The 9,108-nt window shown below is 39.1% G+C and overlaps 1 pseudogene; it reads right to left on the bottom strand.

Moving 5' to 3' along the window:
* Window positions 1–2,410: 2,410 nt before the first annotated feature.
* LOC131383948 (histone-lysine N-methyltransferase SETMAR-like) lies at window positions 2,411–6,130 on the bottom strand (annotated as a pseudogene).
* Between the last annotated feature and the right edge of the window lie 2,978 nt (window positions 6,131–9,108).

The following is a 9,108-nucleotide window of genomic DNA, read 5'->3' as shown; positions in this document are numbered from 1 at the left end:
TGACAGAGGGTTAGATGTGGAAATAGTATTGAATTTGGAACTAAACAAACCTGAGTTTACATATCTGCCACACTTATTGGTTTGCTAAGACAGTGCTCTCAAAACATTCTATTGGCAATCCCACATTTCCAGCCTCTCTTCCAGTAAGACTAGTGTCACATGACTAGTTTTGGCCAACGGACAAGCAGTTAAGAACAGTGTTTCTCACCTACCACTTCCACCTTTGCTTCCATGGAAACCTGTTCCAGATTATGTCGATACAAGGTGGCAGAGCCTTCATCACCTTGAGTCTCTTAACTATATGGAGCAGAGCCCCCCACCAACCCACATCTGATATGTAACATGAGTGAGAATAAACACTATAAGCACAGTAAATCTTTACTGTGTTAAACCACTTAGATTTCAGGGGTAATCATTCCCAGTTAATAGCCATCCTCTCTTGATGAATACATTAATTATGCAGCTTTAGACAAGATATGTAACTTTTGTCCTCAGTTTTCTTATCAGAAAAACAGGAATGGTACCTCATTGGGCAGGAAAAAGATTAATAATAGATAAATTACCTACTGTTCTACATGTGTGTCTGTAGCATGAATTAGTTCATATGCAATTGGTAAAACGGGGAATTACATATAATATAGAAGTCAGGTTGGTACATGCATCATTTTTCCTAGCATAGTAATATTTTGTCTACTGAGTAACAGGAGCTATATACCAAGTAACAGGAGCTATACACTACACAAGAGATGAACGCTATAGCTGAAACTAAACATCAGTGAAATCCCTTGTCCTTTGACTTGCCTACATCTCCATATTTCTGGTTTATGCCTATTTTCTTCTTCATCCTTCCAAAATTCTTCCCTGCCTCTTTGTGTTTGATAGTCAAATGACAGCTTTTTCAGGTTTCTGTTTTGTCCTTGACCCCCAACTGGCTTGCCATGGTCTGGCATAGGACTCATTTTAGGCTATCCCTGGTACCTGCATTCTTGTGACCTGGAACTGTGGCCAGGTATCTGTATTATATTCCTAATATTAGATAAGAAATATGCTAGGAACAAGGCAGGGCACAGGTGGACTGGAGATTTGTTGGGTGGAATTCTTAGTGGAGACAGAGGGCTATATAAGAAGCTCGGGAAAAAAGTAAAGGCTAGAGGTATGAATTAGATCTGGAAGGCATAGGCTTATAGGCTTATGGGAAGTAGTTGAAACCATGGGTAAGAAAGAAATTATCTCAAGAGATGATAAAAGTACAAGACACAGACACAAGACATAGAGGCACCAATATGTAAGGGGCAGCAGAGACATTATGAGGCCATATGTACATGATGAAACACAAAGAATAACATGTAGTAACCATTTACCATTCTAAGTGCTATACCCATATTAAAGCAAAGCACACAATCCATCCTCTTAGAGATTCTATAATATATATATTTAAGCCAACATAAACTGGCCTATGAATGAAAAACATATATTGTATTATGAGATATAAAACAAGAAAAATCTCAAAATATTGACACAGACTGAGTCATAGCCAACTGATCAGGGATTCAAATTGAGAGCCTAGCTAACAGCATGTGCTTCCCTGGCCTTACCGTCAACTGGCACCCTGCTAAGGAACAAACCCACTATCCCAAGAGATGAATCTTCAGACCTTCCTAGCATCTTTGTGCTTCTTTGACAACAAATGCCTCCTGGCCTATATTGCCTTACAGAAATCTTAAGGACAAATCAGGTGCAAAAACTTGACACCACTGTGTTTCAAAACTTCTGAGAGAAAGGAAAATGTCAGAGTACTTGAAATTCAAATATCCCAATATTCAAAAATGAGAAACATGACTATTAGAAAGAAAAAGCTAGCTAGCTAGCTTGATATTCATCCATGAAAAAAATTCTAGAAGCAATTAAAGATGAGTTGTCAACCTCACCAGCTATCAATATGACATCATAAACAAAGCATTCCAAGCAAATCTCATTGTTTTTGATAGGAAACCAAAATAACTCATAGATTTGACATGGACAGTTTACCTAGGATTCAGGAAAATATACCATGTTAGAGTGACCAATTGTCTCGGTTTGTTCAAAACCAAGGGGGTTCTCAGACACAGGACCTTCTGTTTTAAAACCAGAAAAGTTTCAAGCAAACCAAGACTAGTTGGTCATCCTACTAGGGTGCTCTTGTAGGCAAAGTGCTCCACCATGGCTGCATGATACTCTTGTTAGGAAAAATGCACAGATATTTAAGTAATGAACGCCTATTCTTGTTGATTATTTGTTTTCATTCAGTGTAGAGGTTGTCTCTAATGGTATGCCATAGAGCTCTTTCCTTTGTTATTAGGTTGGTGCAAAAATAATTGCAGTTTTGGACCATGAATTTTAATCATTATAACTAGGTTCAAACACATCTTTATTAATCAAAATGGGAGCCATTACAATCAACACATTTTTGCCAATGAGAAATAAGTTTGTTCATTCCTGTAGCATAAAAATCCATGCTTCAGGATTCGACAAACTCTTGGAAAGCATTTTCTGCATCCTGCTGGTTGTGGAAGCATTTTCCCTGCAAAAAGTTGTTGAGATGCTTGAAGAAGTGGTAGTCAGTTGGCGGAGGTCAGGTGAATATGGCAGATGAGGCAAAACTTTGTAGCCCAATTCATTCAACTTTTGAAATACTGGTTATATGACATACAGTCAGGTGTTGTTGTAAAGAAGAATCAGGCCCTTTCTGTTGACCAATGCCAGCTGCAGGCATTACAGTTTTTGGTGTATCTCATTGATTTGCTAAACATACTTCTCAGATGTAATGGTTTCACTGGGATTCAGAAAGCTGTCGTGGATCAGTTCAGCAGCAAACCAAATAGTGACCATGACCTTTTTTTTTGGTGCAAGTTTGGCTTTGGGAAGTGCTTTGTAACTTCCTCTTGGTCCAACCACTGAGCTGCTCATCACCGGTTGTCGTATAAAATCCAGATTTTGTCACACATCACAATCTGATCAGAAATGGTTCATTGTTGTTGCGTAGGGTAAGAGATGGCACTTCAAAATCTTTTTTTTAATTTTTGCTCAGCTCATGAGGCACCCACTTATCGAGCTTTTTCACCTTTCCATTTTGCTTCAAATGCCAAATCACCATAGAATGGTCAACGTTGAGTTCTTCGGCAACTTCTCCTGTAAGAGGATCAGCTTTGATGATTGCTCTCAAATGGTCATTGTCAACTTCTGATGGCCGGCCACCACATTCCTCACCTTCAAGGCTCTCGTCTCCTTTGCAAAACTCCTTGAACCACCACTGCACTGTATATTCGTTAGCAGTTCCTGGGCTAAATGTGTTGATGTTGCGAGTTGTCTCCACTGCTTTACAACCCAGTTTGAACTTAAATAAGAAAATCACTCAAATTTGCTTTCTGTCTAACATCATTTCCACAGTCTAAAATAAGTATAAACAGCAAGTAAGTCATTAGCAAAAAAAAAACAAAAAAACAAAAAAAAACAAAGCGATAAACACACATTAAAATGATGTATAACATAACCACATTTAAGAATGTATTCCAGTATCAAACGGCAGATTTCAGCGCCAAAACCACAATTACTTTTGCACCAACATATGCTGCTCAATAGTATTACCTATTACTTGAATCAGAAGGAATTTTTAGCAAAATCATACATAATACCAGCATGAAGATTTGTTAATTTATTTATAAAAAATTTATCGAGCAACTATTAGGCTCTGTGCACATTTACAGGTCCTAGGTATAGCAGAGGATAAGACAAAGATCCCACCCTTGTGATAGACAAATGAAAATATAGTAAAAGATCAGAAAGTGAGAAAATCTATGAAAAAATTAATCTGCTTAACAGACCAGAGAGTGACAGGACAGTTAGGTGATCAAGGTAGCGTTGTTTGTGGAAGTGACATTTGAATAAATATATGAGTGAAGTGCAAAAAACATGTGAAAAGCTGGAAAATAATAAGTTCAAAGACTGAAATAGGAATGAGACTTGCGCCATATTTTAACACACTTTGCCTCAAAATAAGCAAAATTTAGGAAGTTTTATTTACTAATTTTACACCTTCTTTCTCTATCAAGTAGAACATAACCAAGGTTTTATGGTATCCCAGCAATATAAAATAACCATGTAATTTTAATAGCAATACAGGAGACTCCTGAGGAAAAAAAAGATAATTGTAAGTCACGGTTGTGAGTATAAAGTATTTTCTGTGTCTGATCGCCTTTACCTGGTGGGAGGATGTGGCATCCCAGGTTGTGGTTTGTCCTGGAACCCAAGATTGAGTGGGGAGGTGATCCACTGTGGAACTAAGTGTGATCGATCGAGTCTAAGCCCCAGGTGGAAGTGAGAGGCAAGTAAGAAAGGGTGTTTATTTTGCTGAAATAGCAAGTGGAAAATCAAGGAACACTTGAAACATCACATTCATGAAAGAGGTCAAAACGGCAGAAAACTGGGATTTAAACAGAATAAGCAAGTAAAAAAGAGCCCTTCAAGCAACACTTTGCAGAGTTCTTTGGCCTTTAATATTGCCAAGTCCAAAGTGGAGAGAGGGCCGTTAAAGGCTTTGAACTGTTTCCTACAATCAAAGTCTCCAAGCTGCCAAAGCAGAATTTCAAAGGACCTATGTAACTGAAAGTACGCTTAGAAAGTTGCTCAGATGACAAGCCTCCGAGTGACCATACAGAGGATCATTTATCCCCTTCTTAATCCTCTTCTTTCAATTCTTGTCCTAGAGCCTTTGCAAAAAATAAAAAATAAATAAAAAAATTTTAAAGGCCAGGCGCGGTGGCTCACGCTTGTAATCCCAGCACTTTGGGAGGCCGAGGCGGGTGGATCACACGGTGAAACCCTCTACTAAAAAACAAAAATTACTGGCTGGTGGCGGGCCCTGTATCCCACAACCTCGGAGAGGCTGAGGCAGGAGAAGGCCGTCTCAAAAAAAAAAAAAAAATTTAAAAAGCTTCAAATCTGATTGCTTAGATTCCAGCCCATGAATTTGCCCACTATTGTTAGGTATTTGCATCAGTTATCTATGGCTGCAAAACAAACCGCCCCAAAACATAGTGGCTTAAATGTCACTCATAATTATCTGGGTCAGTAATGTGGTCTGGACTCAGCTGGGCATTTCTCCTGCTGGCCTTGCTGCTCAGTGGGGCCTGGATGTTACACAATAGCCTCATTCACATGTCTGACAGCTCATGCTGACTGTCAGCTGGGCCTCCCTCTCCTCCATGTGGCCTGTCATCTGCAAGGAGGCTAGCCTGACTTCTTCATACAGCTATCTCAAGGTTCTAAAAAGGGGGGAGCAGAAGCTGCAAAGTCTCTCAAGGCCTTGGCTCCAAACCTTATATAAAACACTTCTGCCACATTGTGTCAGCCAAAGCAAGTCACAAGGCCTGCTCAGATTCAAAGGATGGAGAAATAAACTACGTCTTGGTGCAATGAGAGGCAAAGTTATAGTATACAGGGAGGGACTTTGCAAATGATCTACTACAGAGTAAGAGGTCACTTATCTAAATGCGATCTTCTTTTCTACTTCCCTTGTCCAAAGGGCTAAGTAAGATCTGATCCCAGGCTTCTTCCTCTCTCCCTTCTTACTCTGGCACTGTCCTGCAGGAAATAATACAGGCTATCTTGTTCTCTTCATCAATTCCCCTACCACTGCACCTGTTTGAAGAAGCTGAGGCTCTTTCTTTTCCCACAGGCGCATTCAAGCAATCATGAGATCCCATCCATTTAGGGATGGGATCTGAGGATTAAGGGAGAAATGGGAGACACACACTCTTGCACCACTTACAGAGGCCAGCTTTGGAGAAGCAAACACTTATTCAAGGAATAAAAAGGTGATCCTTTGATATTCTTCATGATATGCTCTCATGAGCATAGTATCCTTAGAAACTTTACAGAGAGAATTACCCAATTACGAGTGAAGGCAAAATTCTAGTTTGCCTGGTCTTCTTGGCTATAATGCCATTTAATGGAAACAAGGCCTTACCCTCACTCTTTATAAATAAAAAATGAGGCCTCGTTTGTAAATACTTCCCTGACCACCTCCCTCTCCCCACTTAAGCCTACACCCTACCTGCTTTCCATCTGCTATCTTCATAACTTGTGCACTCATTATACTACACTGTGCTTATTTCGTGTATATATCTCCCCTAATTGATGGTGAGGCCGTCAATTCACGTACATCTTTGTAATGCTAGCTACACAGTGAATGGCACAGACCAGGAGTTCTGTTTGTGAAATTGAATTGAATTTATTATAATAGTGATATGAATTCCAGATCTTCAACACCACACCCTAACAGATAAGCTAATGCAGCTCAAAGTATCTTCACATGCAAAGGGGACTTGGACAATATCTCTGGTTTTGAATAAACTACACAACAAAAGAAAACTTCCTAGGATATCTCACAGTGACTACAATCCCTTTCACTTTTCTTTTTACTAGAACACTTTTCTTTTTCTTTCCTTGGTAAGAGGGAGGATATGTATGTGTGTGTCTGGGGGAGTGTTTGTGTATAAGAAGAGGGATAAACTTTGTGATTAATAACATCAGAATTCTATGCCAATTAGTGATTTGTCTTGAACTTTTCCTTTCTGATATCTGAGTTTATAAGGAGATATTTTGTTTAACTTGACAAAGGGTCTTCCCTGATTCAATCAGATCTTAAAAGTTCACACACAAAACTGAAAGGGAGGCATGCAGCCATTGAGAATCGCCAGGAATAGAATGGACTTGTAAAAATCAGAACCAGAAAACCAAGTCTGCCATGACTGAGGCATGAGAAAAATAAGGAAAATAAAATTCTTTAGGCTAGACTTCAAATGAGAATGAAAAGGAAAACTTCTTAATTCTTATGTTACTTCCACCTTTTCCATCAATGAAAATGATCATCAACTTGGAAAGGGTAGAACAAACCTCATTAAGAGGGAATTGAAACGCAAGTAAAGAAGTGAGAGCCACTTTAAATGAGCTGTGTCTCCAAGCACTAAATAACTGGAGGTAGTATAGGTAAGACAGGGAAAAAAGACGATAAAGGAAACAAATATTTATTGGGTGTCTTCTTCATTCTAGGGTCTTGCTACTCTGAGTGTGATCCATGAATCAGTAGCATCAGCATCATTTGGAAACAGAGAATCTCAGGCCCCACCGCAGATCTATTGTATCAGAATCTTCATTTTAGCAACAGTCTCAGATGATTTCATGTACACAATTTTTAAAACACTGGCCTAGGAAACATGTTAAGAGATGTACATACATCATCTAAGTTAAACTTTACAAAACCCTATGAGGTATATTTTAATTTCTCTTACTATAAATGAAGAAGTTCAAGCTCAAATAAAATGACTGACTTGCCTATTGTCAGAGTTAGTAAGCAGTTAGACCAGAATTCAAACACCTGTGGAGTCTGGCATTTTCAAAGTCCATGGTATAGCTGGGACTTTGGAACAGAATGCTTGCTACGATAAATAATTTGTAGATATGAACATACAATACCCCTCACCCCACTATTATTTCTTAAGAAATCGGAAGAAAAGTCAAAATATCCGCTGAAAATACACAAGATTTTCAAAAAAGAAGCAAAGATCAATTCCTAAACATACAGAATGGAAAGCTCAATATCCATTAAGAAGGGGCTGGGAGAATTCCAAAATTCTAATTTATTCAATGCTTATTGAGCACGTACTATACCTGCCAGGCACAATTCTAGGTACTTGGGATGCATTAGTGAACAAAACAGGCAAAGATTCCTGCCCTCATGAGCTTACATTCTTGGGGGGAGACAATAAACAACAGACATAATGGATAAGTAAATTAAATAGTAAAGCGTTAAAAGAGATTGCCTTACGGGGGACAGGGGAATGGCAAAGAAACCTGAAGTACAGGAAGAGAGTGGCACAGTTCAAAATAAGATAGAAAGAATGAGCCTCACTGAAAGAGTGAAGTAGGAGTAAAAAGCTGAAGGAAGTGAGAGAACAAGCCAATCCTTCTAGGAGAAGATTGTTGGAGTCAAGATTCTGATGTAAAGGCATGTTCCAGGGACAGCAAGAAAGTCAGTATGGACGGAGCAGGGCTAGCGGTTAGGAGAGACCAGCAGATAGGTAATTGAGGACAATCATGTAGGGATTCCTGGGCCATTGTAGTGTGAAATCAACATTAAATTTTTTTACAGAAAGATGTGCCCATTTTTTTTTTTTTTTTTTTTTTTTTTTTTAGATGGATCCCACTGCTGCCCACCTCCTGGGTTCAAGCGATTCCCCTGCCTCAGCCTAACAAGTAGCTGGGATTACAGGTGCCCGCCACCACACCTGGCTAATTTTTTTTTGTATATTTAGTAGAGATGGAATTTTACCATGTTGGTAGATTTTAATTTCCGTAAAATTAACCCTAGATGCTGTGTTGAAACTAGATTGTATGGGATCAGGATAGAAACAGAGGGATGTAAGTTACATGCAGTAGCATCCCATCCCATGCAAGGTGATATGATTTGTCTGTGTCTCCACCCAAATCTCATCTTGAACTGTAGTTCCCATAATCCCCACATGTCGCAGGAGGGACCTGGTGGGAGGTAACTGAATCATGGGGGAGCTTACCATCATGCTGTTCTTGTGATAGTGAGTGAGTTCTCAAGAGATCTGATGGTTTTATAAGAGGTTTTCTCCCTTTTGCTCGGCACTTCTCCTTGCTGCTGCCACCATGTGAAGGAGGGCGTGTTTGCTTCCCCTTCTGCCTTGAAAGTTTCCTGATGCCTCCCCAACCATGCTGAACTGTGAGTAAATTAAACCTCTGTCCTTTATAAATTACCCAGTCTCAGGTATGTCTCTATTAGCAGAATGAGAACGGAGTAATACACAAGGTTAGGTTTTAAAGTTAAAAGCTTTGAATCTTTTCACTGTATCATCAAGAAAGCACAGCTGTATTGGCTTACTTGTGTTTAGAAATCATGATGTATAAAAAAATTTAAAAACTGTTTTGTGAGAGATTCCATTTTCTCATTATAACTGCCAAAAAACAATGAGAAGCAGCTATGGGAAAATAGAGTTCAGTACAACATATGCCAGGATTTCTATACAGTAAAAACTTTTCTGTCAC

Source organism: Hylobates moloch, unplaced genomic scaffold (genome assembly GCF_009828535.3).
Source record: "Hylobates moloch isolate HMO894 unplaced genomic scaffold, HMol_V3 SCAFFOLD_7, whole genome shotgun sequence".
Lineage (NCBI taxonomy): Eukaryota > Metazoa > Chordata > Mammalia > Primates > Hylobatidae > Hylobates > Hylobates moloch.
This window is presented reverse-complemented; position numbering and strand designations above follow the sequence as displayed.